This window comes from Centrocercus urophasianus, unplaced genomic scaffold (assembly GCF_019232065.1).
Source record: "Centrocercus urophasianus isolate 14NV4802_14NV808 unplaced genomic scaffold, USGS_Curo_1.0 seq_5, whole genome shotgun sequence".
Lineage (NCBI taxonomy): Eukaryota > Metazoa > Chordata > Aves > Galliformes > Phasianidae > Centrocercus > Centrocercus urophasianus.
In genome coordinates, this window is record NW_024885088.1 from 5,142,265 (window position 1) to 5,157,562 (window position 15,298).

Sequence of the window (15,298 nt, forward strand, 5' to 3'; positions counted from 1 at the left end):
TGATACTTTTTCTGACTGTTTTCTTTATGTGTCTTTCCTTACTGTATTGCTCAAGTCTTCTTTAGCGGCTTCTAATTTTAATCCTTCACTGAAAAGTTCTTACCCAAAATTCTATAGCTTCTATGTAATTAAATTTAATCTTGATAATATCTGGATCTGCAGAATCTCAGATTGTATGCTTAAGATTCAGGGGGTCCAAGAATACAGACTAGTTTTGAAACCATAAGGCTTAAAATAAGAAGTTTTGCAAGCAACCAGTGTATGTGGTAATAACATGACTTTCATGAAGTGCTTTGTGTTACTGCACTAGCAGTTCTGGATATGAAGATTCACATCTGGAGTAGGCAACAAAACAAATTTGCAATTTACAGTCATATTTGGTCACTAGAAAGAAATTCAGTCAAAACTGTGAACACAGTAGCATTAAAAGCAAACACTGGTACTTGCCTTCTGTGTTAAAAGTTTTATTAGTAATGAAGAGGAGGAATTCAGGTCAAAAGGCAAGTGTATAAAATGTTTTCTTAATTGAAGAAAGGCATGGCCTTGTGTTGAGAAGGAGGGTGAGACAGAGAGAGGGAGAGACCCAGGAGTGGATTTCCTATGGAGTGGGAGAAGTTGATATTTTCTTGGTTGGTTATTTTTTTAATAACCAAATAGATTTACAGCAAACAAAAGGATATGGTTTCTCACACTTAATGAGTCCTGTGTCTGGAGTGATTTTAAAGGGCTTGATAATCTAAAAGCTGATAATAAAAATGGAGCAAGAAGATGACCTCCACTTTGTCAAGAAATAGTGTTTCATTCAGGGGATTACAGAGTGCATTTGTTGAGGTGTGTAATGGTGTGTTTAACTTAGTTTTCTCAAAAAAGTTCCTTACACGACAGGACTGCCTGGTTGCCGCTTACTACCTTTCTCCCTAGACTCCCTCTCACCAAATGTTTATTGAAACTGCAGGCTTACTGTGACACATTGACATTGATATCAGAGATATTAATATTCCTATGAGTTCCTTGGAAATTACTGTCTGGAGAGAGGAGAGGAACCTCAAGGAAAAATTGGAGTAAGAGCTTAACTGCATAATGAGACTTCAAAGAATTCACATAATTGAACTGTGAACCCGACTGTGTTAATAGACACCAGAGACTCCACATGAGAGAATACCATTATGAAAATCTTAATCACAGGAAGGTTTTCTACCAAGCCTCCTCTTCTAGACGTAAGGTAAACTGCCTATCGGAAACCAGCTTCAGAAGTGTTGTTACTGACATCTGCTAGCTTTGTTGTGGTTTCTTCTTTAAAGGATCTGCATTAGCTATGGGCACGATCCTGCTTCAAATGAATTCCATGGTGAGCTAGAAAATGAACATCCTGATTCAGAAAGTTCATGCGGAGTCCTTTGCCAGGATCAGTGCTACAAGAAACAGTTTGTTGACAAATCTGCTTTCTTCAATAACCAAAAGAGTTAACAAGTTGTCAAGTTAATCCATTCCCATTGCAAAAATGTCGGTGGAAATCAATTAAAAGAAGGAGAGGGAATTTGCCCGTGGGTGTTCATTTCTGCATATGTTACCTACAGTTTTGTGGTGGGGATGGTGAAAGTCCTTTATTGGCAGTTGCTCTGCCAAACTTGTGGTTTAAAATCTAATGGAAATTACAGGAAAAGGACAGAAGAGGATCTGGGAAAGAGCTACTTACATGCTTAGCCCATGGTTGCCAATAATTGAACTTCAGAGCAAAGACTTTCTCCCAAATGCAAATTTCACATTACACAAAAGCGATTTTTTTTATATGTTTATGACATAATAATGGAATTTCCTCAAGATAGATTAGCTCAATATGTGAATAAGGCTGAAAGCGAGAGAACAGTTCAGCTGCCCAAAAAGTACATAGTGATGTTGTGTGTATAAATATCCCAGACTGAGAGAAGATGCTTTGGTGTAGGCATTATTTAATCCCTATTCTGTGTGCTATCTATATCACTTTCCTAAGAAGCTCAGTGATACTGCAGCAAATTCCCATGGCTGGAAGATGATTCTAGTGGCCCTGGACAAAGTGTTGAACTTGCCATGAAATTTCCTCATTTCTGTCCTTGAAAGTGTTCTGCAGTTACATTACATAATTACAGACACATCATACTCTTCAGGACAGAATCTGTAATGTCAGCTGAAGGTCACAGTTTGACAAAGGCACATGCTTGCATGTACCAGTCTGGCCTGTTGGACTCGATTAAAAAAGCAGAGGTTTGGTAACTAGTACAGGGTGCATCTGATACTGCTCATGTACTATCTTGTCATAGCGTAAAGGTAGTGCTCTGTCAGTCTGGCAGAAGACACCTTCCTTATGGAGGGAAAAGGAGGCTTTTTAAAGGGGAAATAGAAGCAGCAGCAATCTTTGAACTTTATTCAGGAGGCAGGTTGCTGATCCAGCAAAGCTCAGTAAGCAAGTATTTTACCTGAACATGGTTAGCTTCACTGACTTTAGCACGTGAGCAACTTTGTTGGCCTCTGTGTGGTTACTGACCTATTGCAAGTTTTACGTGTACTTTGCTTGCTCAGCTGGCACCACTCTAGCAAGGAGATTAAAGCAGTCTCTGACAAAGACCTCCTGGGTAACAGGTACTGAGATGAAGTTGATCCCCCTATTTCATTGTTTGAGTGATTGTTTTGCCTTTTTTATAGCAAATCGTTCTTCCTGTCCAGAGTAAACTATTTGCTTGGAAATGTGTCTACCAGCTATGCACTTAATACTGTAGAATGGAAGAAGTGCCTTGTACCACTGATACTTTCTGCTGCCAGTACGGCCTGACCCACTTACAGAGAATGAACTGAAATGTTAATCCTTTGTGGCCACTTAAGTTAAAGTGCCTCCAGGCAGGATGCTCCTGTTTATCTGGTAGAATCTTCAAGAACAGATTTGTGTTTGAGGGAAGTAAAAGAAGAGCTAAAAGCTTTTGAGCACAGGTATATGCACTGGAGTGCATATCATAGAATCATAGAATGATCTGGGTTGAAAAGGACTACAATGATCATCTAGTTTCAACCCCCTTGCTATTTGTAGGGTCACCAACTACTAGACCAGGCTGCCCAGAGCCACATCCACATCAATACACTGTGTTATCAGTCTCACCTCAATGACCTTTCTTTTTGGGTGGAATTAGGAAGGTGGAGAAAGAGGCATAAACAGAACAAGATATCACAAAAGAATTTTCTCCCATATATTGTGTGAATCAAAGAGAGTAAAATACTGCCAGAGGGTAAACAATCTACCTTATTTTCCAAAACCCGTATTGCCTAAGGTTTTTGCCACTGAAAATGGAACATCTTGTCTCCAGGTATCTTTCTTGACATCTGAGAAAGTCAGAAGTGGGAGAATTAAAGAGTGTTTATCTGCATCTTTTGGTTGACATCAGGATTATTTGAGTTCAAGAATGTCTCTAGGTCACCCGAGATTTTTCAAAACTGTAGAAAAGCATAGCACAGCCATTTGTGTTGAGGGACAAGGCCTCACTGAACTTTAGATCTAAAGAGAAAAATAAAACTGTGGTTTCCTTTTCGGCTTCTCTGAGCTTCACTTGAAATGCCTTGTTTGTTTTCTCTCTGTAAAAGGAGACAATATAAATACTTAAAATCACCCACTGTGACCTGTATGTTTAGGACATTCTAGAGATAACAAACATACAACTCCTCACACTTAAAAAGATGTGGAAGAGCACATTGTAAGACCTGAAAGTAGATGCAAAGACTGCTGTTTTTCCATCTCAGCAACCACACAGCAAACCAAATACAGCACAGTGGTTAGAAACAAAATACCCTTTTCTATCGGAAAACTGCAGGGGTCTGTCTGTGGAAAAACAGAATTTCTAAAAGACTGTGATGTCTGTAAATCGGAGTCAAGTCGCTGTGGCCATAGGATTTTTAATTCGGTGATTGCTTTTGAGAGGTTTTCCTACTAAATTGTTTGGACCTGAAGCATAACTTGAACAAAGTACTGTGGGTGTAAGGTTTGTCCATACCTTTATTTTCTTCTTTTCTTAGTTTTAGCTGGGACAGAATTGTTTTCTTTAGAGTGTCTGGCACGGTGTTTGGTTTTCATTCTCAGAAAAAGACAATGTTGACAACACACCAATGTTTATAGTTACTGCTAGGCAGTGTTGTACAGTGCCAAGGCCATTCACGTTGAAGGGTCCAAGGATCTGGGAGGGAATAGTATTAGGGCAGGTGACTTAAACTGGCCAAAGGGATGTTCCATACTCTATGACATTGTCATATATGGGTGTATAGAACAAGTGATACACAAGCAATTGCTCACTATCCCCTCAAAGATGCCCAGTTCACCCCCTAAGCGGTGGAAGAGAGTGAGATGAACTCTCACTCCCTTCAAAACTCCTTCTGCATGATGCCATACAGTATGGAATATCCCTTTGGCCATTTATAGTCAGCTGTTCTAATACTATTCTCTCCCAGCTCCTTGGACCCTTCACTGTGAATAGTGTGTGCTATAAGGTGTATATATATATATATATATATATATGTATATATATATGTATATCACACACACGGTCTTGACTATTATCCTTTTCTTTTAATAAGTAGTTCTGTCTCACCCCACGAGTTCTACTTTGCTTGTTTTTTTTTTTTTTTTTTTTTCCAATTCTGCCCCCCCACCTCACTGGGAAGGGAAGGAGGATGAGCAAATGACTGTGTGGTGCTCAGCCACCTGCTGGGTTAAACCACAGTGCTTCTCTACTTTCCTCTTAATTTCTGGTTGATAAGATAAAAATAAAAATAATAATAATAATAATAATAATAATAATAAAAGGAAACCTATAAATAAATATATTGCAGACCCTACAGAAGTATAAATCAACAAACAGAAAACCCTGCTTCCCCTAGTTAGTGCAAGAATGTGTCTTCTTCCTTCCCAGTGAAAAAAATGCTTTGTCTTGTTTGTGTTGTTTGCATCAACCTCACAGACATGTAAGGGGTCAGATCAGAAATCTTACAGCCAGGACAGTTCTTGACAAATAGTGAAGATCCCACCTTTGTTTTATATTGATATAAAGGAAACTGAGAATTTCTAAGCAGTGTCCTCTGTCTTATTCTGTTGCATTTGTTGTTTCTGAAAGTGCAGTTTGTAGCAATGAAATTGTCAGAAGTTTGTTATGCTGGAATGAATTTGTATGACCATGATTTTTATCAAGGCATACCATTCATTTTTTGTAGGAAAAAGATTCTTCTGAAAGCAAATCTTGGTGTTTTCACTAGCGAGGAGTACTTTTCATGTTTGATTTTGCTTTTCTTCATATGATTTTTATTACTGTGTTAGTTTGCAGATGCTGGAATATATTTCTGCATGGAAGCAGTAAAAATGCTGCATTATTTCATCTGTGTCATGGAGTGAGTATTACCTCAGGCAGGATTGGATGTGCTATGCAGGTGGCTGGGATGGGGAGCTGGGAATTGATGGGAGTGTTCTAAAAAAAAATGTCAGCAGCAGCCCTAAACCAGAAAGGTTTAAATGTGTGTTATAGTACTGCTGACGCTTCTGTAGGCACCATGGTGCCAAGACAGGAGTTCCAAGTACGCCATGTGTCCAAGCCAAAATATGCCTTCATTCACTTTCTTGCATGTCAGTCAAAAGTGATTCCCCTGCCACGGGCAGACACAGCAATGTAAGTGACAAGGCCATGAGCCAGGGACAGCTGGGGGCTGTCCTTTTTCTAGCTGTAGATTTGTAGTTCAAGAGAGAAACCACATCACAGGCATTGTTCCCCTCTAACGCTTCTAGCTCAGTTTCCACCTTGTGCTTATTTTGGGCTTGCCACATCTTCTCTAGGTGCAGAGGCAGGGAGGTGGGGATGGATGCTGCTGAGCACTCCATAAGTTTGTCTGACTGTGGGCTTCTACAATCACAATTGCATTTCAGTCATTTCTTCCACTTAGTTGACTTGGAAAGGTGGGTGCTCGTGTGGATCTTCCTTATTATCATGGCGGTGAAAGTCCAGGGTCATAAATGAAAAGAACAGATTGCATTTTGAAACGAGTGTTCACTAAAACTAGCTGTCAACATTTGACAGCACTATGTGTTGCCATTTTTCTAACTGTAAGCAGTGGGGAAAAAAAGGAAAGCAATGCAAACTGTTCTGTTGTTTTGCTGTATATGAACTTGTCTCATTAATACCATGTCATAATCCTTCAAATGTGCATCTTGTTCATCATCTTCACAGAAAGGCAGTGTAAGTCAGTTCAAGGCAACATGACCACAGCCTTGCCTGCACCAATTAAACACAATTGTGTTGGGAGGCAATTTGCATTGTGCAAACTCCCTTTGGGTGTATGCTCATGGTGCATTTTGAAAGTACCTTGCTTTATGTAAAATGTCACTTCTGTGAGGAATGCCAAAGGCATGGCTGTGAAGCTCTTCTTTGAGCTAGGCTGTTCCCATCCCTCCAGAGCTGCAGTGAACTGCCTGAATGTCATCTTGCACTGTGGCATTATCCTAAGAGCTGCATCTGCTCAAGCCAGCTCGATACATGTTTAACCTGTGCTACACCTAGCAGTCCTTACTAAAATACGTTTGTGCTCTGGAGTTGGCCTTCATTGAGCCTGGCCTATTAAAACCAGTTCATTTGTAAGCAAATCTTGAACGGAGTTAAACAAACAAACAAAACAGAGTTAAATTGGTAAAATCATTTTTAACTTGAATTAGAACATCCCTGCAGGCTCCATAATTTTATTGAGAGGTGGAATGCTTTACCTAATTACGTTAGTTTGTACAAATGCCTTTTGTGGACCTACTCAGGCTACTGGACTAAACCCAGTATAAAAGGCAGTATAGAAGTTTTTACCATTGAAAACTGAGTAGGGAGTGTTCCCACGGTGCAGGAATCCTTTGAGGCAGGGTGCTTTAGTAGTGTAATTCACGGCTTGTCTACAGGGGGAATGTAAGAAAGTTTAGCTACCTTTTAAATAAGATTAATTAAACCTCATTAAAACTCGGTACGGATACTAATTCTGAGAATTAAAGGACAAGGAAGAGTGGCAAGATAGATGAATGACACTTTAATTCTACTTCAGAGGCCAGCGCACAATTTATCTAAGAGGTTCATAGTGAATATTGCTTCATTTTCCTGAGTGCCTCCAGGTAGACAAACCACCGGGGAATCACAGCAGCTGGTTCCCAGAAGCATCAGTCACTTCCCAGCCCTCACAGGCATTGACTTGTGAGCCCAGTGCCACCAGACCTTGCGTGGCACCTGCCAGTGGTGGTGACACTTAGTGCTAGGGGAAGGAGGACAGCGGGATCTCCATGCACATGGTGTTTTCAGGCAGGTCGCAAGGCCAACTGATGCTTTGGGCAAGGCATCTGTGAGCAGCATTTCTTGTTTTGATTCAGCTGGCACTGCTCACAGAGAGGGCTGCTGGAAGCTCATCCTTGCAGGAAGCTTTTTCTCTGGCCTCAGTTTTCCTCGCCCATCTTCAATCATGATGTTAAACTGGACCAGGCCCCAGAAGCAGCCTGTTGCTGTGTGCCAGGACACAACAGCAAGGCACATTAGGTGGTTGTGACTGATGAACATCTCTTGATAATGTCCAAAATGCTGTCCTCCCAGAGGTAGCAGCAAGTTAAAGGAAGGCACTAGAAAGCTGTGGATGCCCCATCCCTGGAGACATTCAAGGCCAGGCTGGATGTGGCTCTGTGCAAGCTGGTCTGGTGGGTTGGCGACCCTGCACATAGCAGCGGGGTTGAAGCTAGATGATCACTGTTGTCCTTTTCAACCCAGGCCATTCTATGATTCATATGATTCTATGAAATTCAGGCACAGTGAAATGGGCAGCCAGGTGGTTTGGGGGCAGACGGCATGGCCAGCACTCCCAGTTTGAGAGATGGCTTTTCCCCGATGGCAGTGTGGAAGCAGTTTGCCTACGTCAGTGCAAATGGCAGTGTGGTGGAGAAGTCCCACATATGTAATTAAAGAGTGAAAAAAATAATTTCCTGTGTGAACTGTTTGGAAGCAGTTCTGACAGCTGCTTGCTTTCCTTCAGGAATGATTTCTCCTGGGGTTTTGTTGTTTGCCTGTTTCTTCAACTATGCCATAGGATTTTATTGTTATGCGAAGCTATAATTTTCCATTTAAACCGGCAGGGTGCTTAAAACAAATTGCACAGATTTTCCTCGCTTCTGACATCTCCCTGAAAGATGCTTTGGAAAAGCAAAGAGTTGTGAAAGATATGGAAGCTTCTGCTCTGAAATGCTACCCAAGCCTATCCCTGGGCCTACTGTTGCCCCAGAAGCCCATGGGAGAGTATGTTGCAGGCTGGTGGTGTGAAGGCTTGCACGGGAGGTAATTGCTTTGTGGTGTATTCTAAAATAAAGGGCTGTCCATCTCAATCTACAGTAGGTGGAGGAGTGGCTGAGTATTTTGGAGTCATCCTCTCTCTCATGGCAAGTGCGGAGTGTGAAATGTCTTCCGTCAGGAGTTTCGCAGCCTTACCCTGAGCTCTGTTGTGGCTGCAGAAGTAACAACTGCATGGCGCAGTGATATGTGTACTGTGAAATTCATTAACTTGCCACTACCCAGTAATTACAAGCAATTAAAAGGCAAACAGTTAATCATGTGCCTGTGCAGGCTTTGGATTATGCTCTTTGATTGAAATCTCTCTGTTGCCGGCCATCTGTTGTTGCCAGTGAGCTGCCTACTCCTTGCTGCAAATCTTCCAGGGGTGCAGGGTAGGATGGTCCTGCCTGGGGTCAGGCAGTGGGTCACTGTGGAGTGGCCCTGATACCTAGTAGCCTTGCTGTGGCTGAGTGAGCTGACTGGCCTTCGCAGTGCAGTTTTGCTGAGACTTGACCTTTTGTCAGAAACAGTATGGGAACTGCAGTGAGAAGAGGCATGGTGGAGTGAGGGGGGGGCTGCCTTGCCCATCTTTCCCTCCAGCAGTGCTGCTTTTTAGTGTTTGCTAATCCAAGTGCAATTTTGGAAAATGCAAGTACACTGGAATTGAGAAGGTACTGGCAAAAGAGTCATAGCTTAGCCTGGCTGAAGTCTGTCAAGAAGATATTCTGCAAAACACAGCTGTTGCACTTGGAGTAGCTCTCACGTAACACCAGTTTACTTTCTGTTTCTTGTGAATCTAAGAGCTGTCAGCTTCTTCTGCTAAGGTGCATCTCCAAGCTTCTCGCCAATATGGATAGATGGAGCCTTCCTGTGAAGGACACTGAATAAACACAATAGAAATATGCTCTCTGCAATAAAGATTTTGCAACCTGATAGGAGACAGGGAAATATATGGATGGGCAGATGGGTAGAGTAACAAAACAAGGAGTCAAACTTACTAGTACTGATCTATGGCAAATAATTTCTTGTTGTCCATAGTGATCCAGATGTCCTCTAGAGAGGGCAATGAGGTCTTTGTCCTCTGTAGGCTGTAGGTCGCCTTTTGAGTTCCAAGAATGAAGATAAATCTCTCATTCCTCCTGTATCAGTCATGAGCCTTTCTTGTGGTTTCACTGTTCAGCTACAGAGAACAAAGGCTTTGAAGAAGGGGTATTTCCACTATTTCTCATAGTGTCTGAATCACACAAGGCTGGGTATTTGGGCAGCAAGAAACTAATGCAGCTTGACTAAAGCCCCTGTTTTCCAGAGAAGAAACTGAGCAGCAGTGTGGTCTGAAAAGTTGTATAATATGATTACGTACTTTTCAGAACTGCTAACATTTAAAACAGCAGCAAGTTGAAGGATTGTTCCAGCAGGCAGCTGTGAGCTGTTATGCAGATTAACTTCCAGCATCAGACTGCTTTGAAGACAAATGGCTTTCATTTAAGTAGCAGGGTTGTATCTTCAAGAGGTACATCAGAGGTTCAATTGACGTCAACCACACGTTTTTTTCCTCCATGTTAATCTATCGCAGTTGTTGCGAGAGCTGCTGTGTCACTGATGTGCCACAGTGTGATGTTAGTGTGACAGGTAGCTAGGATGAAGGAAGGATGGGCAGCCTGCCTGACTGCTTAGGATAGGGCTTCTGGAAGATGCTGCCTCCTGGTTCACGGGGATGAGTTGGTGGGCATGGAAATTGTCACCATCAGAAATAGCAAAAATGGGAAAAAAAACCTTCAGAAGGCACAGCTGACATGTTTTCCATTAATTCCTTTCTTGAGTCCCCTGCAGAGGTTGAAGTGGCAGGGGGGATGCTGAGGGATGAATACTTATTAATGATTTGAGAGGGGAGAGTGGCTGTGAAAGACAGCATCGGAAATCCTCACAGGTAGGTAACAGCAGTCAAGTTAGTGTTTGCAGAGCTTCAAAAGCATTTCTTCGATGTCTTTTCAAACGAGGCCGGATGCACTGAGGGAGGGCTCTACCATCCTTTTTTTTTCTGTTCAAGTCCCCACCTGAAAATAAATGCATGATGGATTTTCTTATAATAAATGTTTAGTGAGAAGAAACTCAGAGACAAGACTCTGTAAAAGACTTGAATGCTCAGAGTTAAAAGTTGTCAATTTCCCAGCAAGGTGAGATGAGCTTAATGTGTACAGATCAGAGAGAACTTCAGGAGGGAACCTGAGAAAAATGAGAGGTTTCACTCCCTTGGCTATTAAATGTCACATCTCATTATTTGGTGACGCACAGAGTGATCTTTGTGTGGGGCTGCACTTGCTCTTCTTGCACGCCTGTGTTTGCCTCTGAGTCTAATGTGGCAGTGCCACAGCATCTGGAAACGCAGACAAACTAGCTCCAGCTCAAGTTTATTCCATAAATAGCTCTTCAGAGACACTCACTTATGCATAGATTCATTTGATGTGTTGTCAAAGTCACATTAATTAGCTTATTTGACTGGAATGATTGCAGTTTTTATCAGTGCCCAGAGGAGACACTTAGCTGGGAATCAGGCAACCTCCGGCCCTAAAACTAAGAAAGTCGAAATGCATAGCATTATTTTTGCTGAATCTTTTTTAGCAGACTGGCCGCTCAGCTTCTGCAGGATGCTAACCAAAGTCTCAAAGTAACTTCCTTACTTCTAATCATTCTGTATCACTTACTTATCTTCCGTCTTCATCTTCTGCTTTGTTTGGCTTTTTTTTTGCAATCTCATATAGCATTTTCAAGAAAAGTAGTATATTATATTTCTGTGGGTCAGAAGAAGACTGGCCTCTTCTCAGTGTTTGATCCTTTCTGGAAAGAAAAATCCCATTGCTGTCTTTGTACAGATGAACCACTGGAAAAACTCTGAGTTGCCTAACACATACCATGTCTGCTGTTTTGTCTCCCTTATCTTTTGTCTGTGTCTGAGTGCCACCACTGAAAGGAAGAGAGAGACAGCACTGCTTCTCACAGTGACAGAACTTGGCACTTGCTGGAGATTAAAGTGAATATGACAAGATCTTTATTTCTGAGGCAGTCAGTGGGATCTGAAGTGCTGACTTCTGTCAATGCCTCATTGGCAAGCTGTTCTGCCTCTCCCTCTGCGAGCACTGTTGCTATGAGAAAAGCAAAAGGCAGAGATAAGACCAGATGTGTTTAACCCTTGAAATATTCGAGGACTTACCAGTGTAGTAGTGACTTAAGCTAGGGCAACGTGAGAAAGAAATGACTTGAGGCGGTACTGCCAGGGGATCGTAGGCATACAACCATCACTTGTGTGGCTGCATCATTCCAACACGTGAAAAATCTACTGCTGTTTAGAAATGGACATGTCATACGTAGAGCTTGGCCTTTAGTAGTTGTAAAACAGCATGAAACCATGAACATAATGGGGACTGTTCTGATTCTGAATGTTTGATGAACAAGACCAATTTTTCACATTCCCTCTAGGCACCAGGTATACCTAGTTGTGAAAACATACTGCTGAAAACAAATTATCCTGCATTAGACATGAATTATTGCTCTCCTCCCCAGGGGTGAGGGCTGTATCAGAGAGGGGAAGCAGTTTTTTTTAAACTTGGTCTTGTCTGCAGAAATGGGCTGTCTGTTTTTCCCAGGACAGCAGCGTTTGGGCTGCTGCAGAGAAACTCCCGTGGAAAGGGGCATGGATAATTCAGGTGGATCAGGTTCAGCATTGGCAACACAGATTCAAAGCAGAATGTAGTCTCTGCTTGAAGCAGTTTTGATCCTTTTTTGAGTCTGTTTCCTAAGGGCTAAAAATGTCTAATTTGTCTGCTTGGCATGCAAGTGGCATAAATCATTGGGGGAACCCAGGAAGAAGTAACTGGAATTTTTGGTCCAGGCTGGAAAATGCAGATGAGTGGGCTAGAGACAGGACCTGGTTGTTTAAACTGTCAATTCTCAACCTGTCTCTGCACCTAGTTAGTTTGATTCAGGGTGTTCCTTTTATCCAAAAGACTTTTGGAAGGGCGCATACTGATCACATAGTCCTTCTAAGTGAGCTCACAGAGTTTGATTCAGTTCTTTCTGGGAGCTCTCAAGTGTAAAGTCCTCCAGAAATACCGAGCCTCTGTATTGATGGGGAAATGTTAGGATTTAATCAACATAGAAAAGTTATCACTCTTTCTATCTCATATCTGTCGTCAGTTTGCACCCCTTGGTGGTTGAGTCAGTCTGCCAGCTGATGTCACCCAGCATACCTTCACTAACTGTGACTAATATTCAGATTTGGGCTGAATAATTGTTGCCAATAGCCCAATCTTCTTTTGTAGGACAGCAGAAGAGTTCAGCATTGCACTCATGCAAGAGGAAGGATGCAGCTACACAAGAAAAGCGTTTTGCAAAAGTGCTGAAGAAAGCCATTCTCACCCCTGTTCAGAGGATTCACTAGTTAATCTGCTTTTTCCTTTATTTTTAGAAACTAGTCTTATCAATTATTCACCATCTCCATTTCAGTGGTTAAATAGTTTCTAGCACGTATTCTTTTTTCTTACGGTCTTCTGCAGATTGCCATATGCTGGGTTTTTACATCACTGCTTTCTAGAAGCATCAGTATTTCCTACAAGAAAGCCCTTCATGTACACACTATTTCCTTTTTTTGTTCTTCCATGCACTTCACATGCTGTCACTGTTAGTGACAAAACATTGAAGTTAGTGAACTTTTGGTCTGACACTGAGCACTGAATTCTATGTACTGCATTGCCCTTAATTGTCAAGATTGGGAAAGCTGAGAAGAATCAGTTATCACATGTGATATTGCAGGAGTTTACTCACGAATTTGCCTTTATTCTATGTGTCAGTGAAGGCATATGCTGTTCCATGAATACGATTCCATTTGTGTAGTACAAGGGAATCCTTTCTGTGGGGGTGATTCTCTGGGCACAAGGTGGGAATCAAGGTCACCGTGTATATAGCTTAAGGCATCCTGATTCTGATGGGAGCCCCAGGCAGTTGTAAGATCAAGGTCAGTGAGTTTTTCAGTAGAGTGTTGTGCAAGTTAGCTGATGGAGGAGCTGCGAGGAGGCTCATGGTGCTCCACTTTGCAGTAAGAGCAGCTGTGCACAGGAGGACAGTCCAGTGGCCCACAGTCCCCACACCCCACTTGCAGTGATTTCGTGCCTGCCCTGAGTCAAGGTTGCTGCTGTGTTGCTTCAAATTTGAGAAGGCTCCATGGCTCCATGAAAGCATGGTGAGAAGCAGTTATGGCCTGTGAGGGTGCTTTTTCACTCATCTCTTAGAAGCAAGGCTCCTGCTACTTCACTGACTGAAATAAAAGGCAGATCTTGCTGTCATGTGGTCACCAGGGTGTATGCTGTAGTCTGTTCACTCACTTCTCCACAAGCAGGACTGGCTGAATAACACGTTTTCACTGTAGACATTGTTCTGTGTCTGTCTTGTGGTATGACTTGTGACTTTTAATTGCAGTTTTCCCTGGGAGTATCTGGCCGACTATTACTACCCAGTGTTTGTCAGATTATTGCGTTGCATGCGTGTCAGTCATACTGATCTGGTCTTTCACCAGTGAAAGAGAGAAATGCGTTTCTCAATGCATTTTTCTTTCCTTCAAAGAATCTGCTAGGCTTTAGCAGAAAAGAGCTGTGTTTCTTAGCCATTTTCCTGTGTGGTTGAGACAGGGCGGTTTATGAGGCCAGGACCTCATTTTGTATTTGGGCCTGACCCTGTGGGCACCTCCTGCTGCCTGTTTCATTTCATGCAGGACAAGGGCAGGATTGTTTTTTGTCGGTAGGGACTAGTGGATAAGGATGCCCCAGCAGATCCAGACTGGGGATGCCCCAGCAGCCTAACTCTCAGGGAATGTTTTCTAACCATAAGCTGAGCCACATACAACTCTTGCTACAGCTTCCTGCCCCAGGGACTTCACTCCTGTGGGTCATCAAAACACCAAGAATAATGATCACTATGATTACTTAACCCAGAAGTCTGGTTTTTGCTTTTTTGTTTCTCGAGTCCAGAAGTCAGTAAACTAGGATCTGGCTTGTGGCTGTTCCTGCTTGGTGTCCCCTGTGGTAGTGCTGCTGCCCAGCAGTTTAATTACAAGGCAATCTCCCACACCACTGTTTATTCATGTAAACATGCTGATCAGCTGAAACATTAAAGCTGAACTTCAGAGTACTATAATCATGTAATCAACAACCAGTGTACACTTGAGCATATCCACATTTGCATGCTGGGCTGAGGTAGTCAGCCCATTAGGTCAGCATTATGTCTAATTGTTAGAGTACACTTAGACACTGGAGATACATTTTCTTGTATAATTTATTAGGTAAATGGACCTATAATACTCTGTGCTAAAGAGAGAAATGAAAAGCAACTGACTGAGACCTCCATTTCTAGGTGTTTCTAGTGGTGGAAATTGTTAGTCAGAACTGGAAACTGTAAAGGACCTGTCACCTTTCGTAAGTTCTGAGCAAAACTCTTCAGTTTCTGTTGGTTACTTAGAAGTGGTTTGGTGTTAATGGTTGTTTGTGCATATTTTCACACACAGATGAGTGAGGAGTTACATGGGCCAAGTTGCAGTAGTCCAGTACTGAAGCAGCCTGCAGTCAAGATGAGTACAGAGGGCTCTACAGAGAAGCCCAGCAGATGGTGGGGAGCTCGTGCAGGGTTTGAAAAAGGAGCTAAGGATGAATGTGAGATATTAGGAGAGAGTGGGGGCAATGGGATGAAGCTAAGGGTTGAATTGAGGGGAGCTAGGTATGAGGGAGTGATGGCTGTGTAGAAATCCAGCTAAGATACCAAAGAAGAATGACATGAGCCAAGCATCAACAGAAAACATCCAGGAGAATCTGGAGGCAAAGAGTAGCCAGCAGGTAGCTTTGTTCCTACCCTCTTGGCATGCATGAGACATTCTTTTCAGGTGTGCCAGATAAGCAAGAGGACATGACAGCTTTTGC

The 15,298-nt window shown here is 42.4% G+C and overlaps 1 protein-coding gene across 5 annotated transcripts in view; it reads left to right on the top strand.

Moving 5' to 3' along the window:
* The window catches only part of PRR5 (proline rich 5), an 85,958-nt gene that overhangs the window by 61,863 nt on the left and 8,797 nt on the right, over window positions 1–15,298 (top strand). The window lies entirely within an intron of this gene.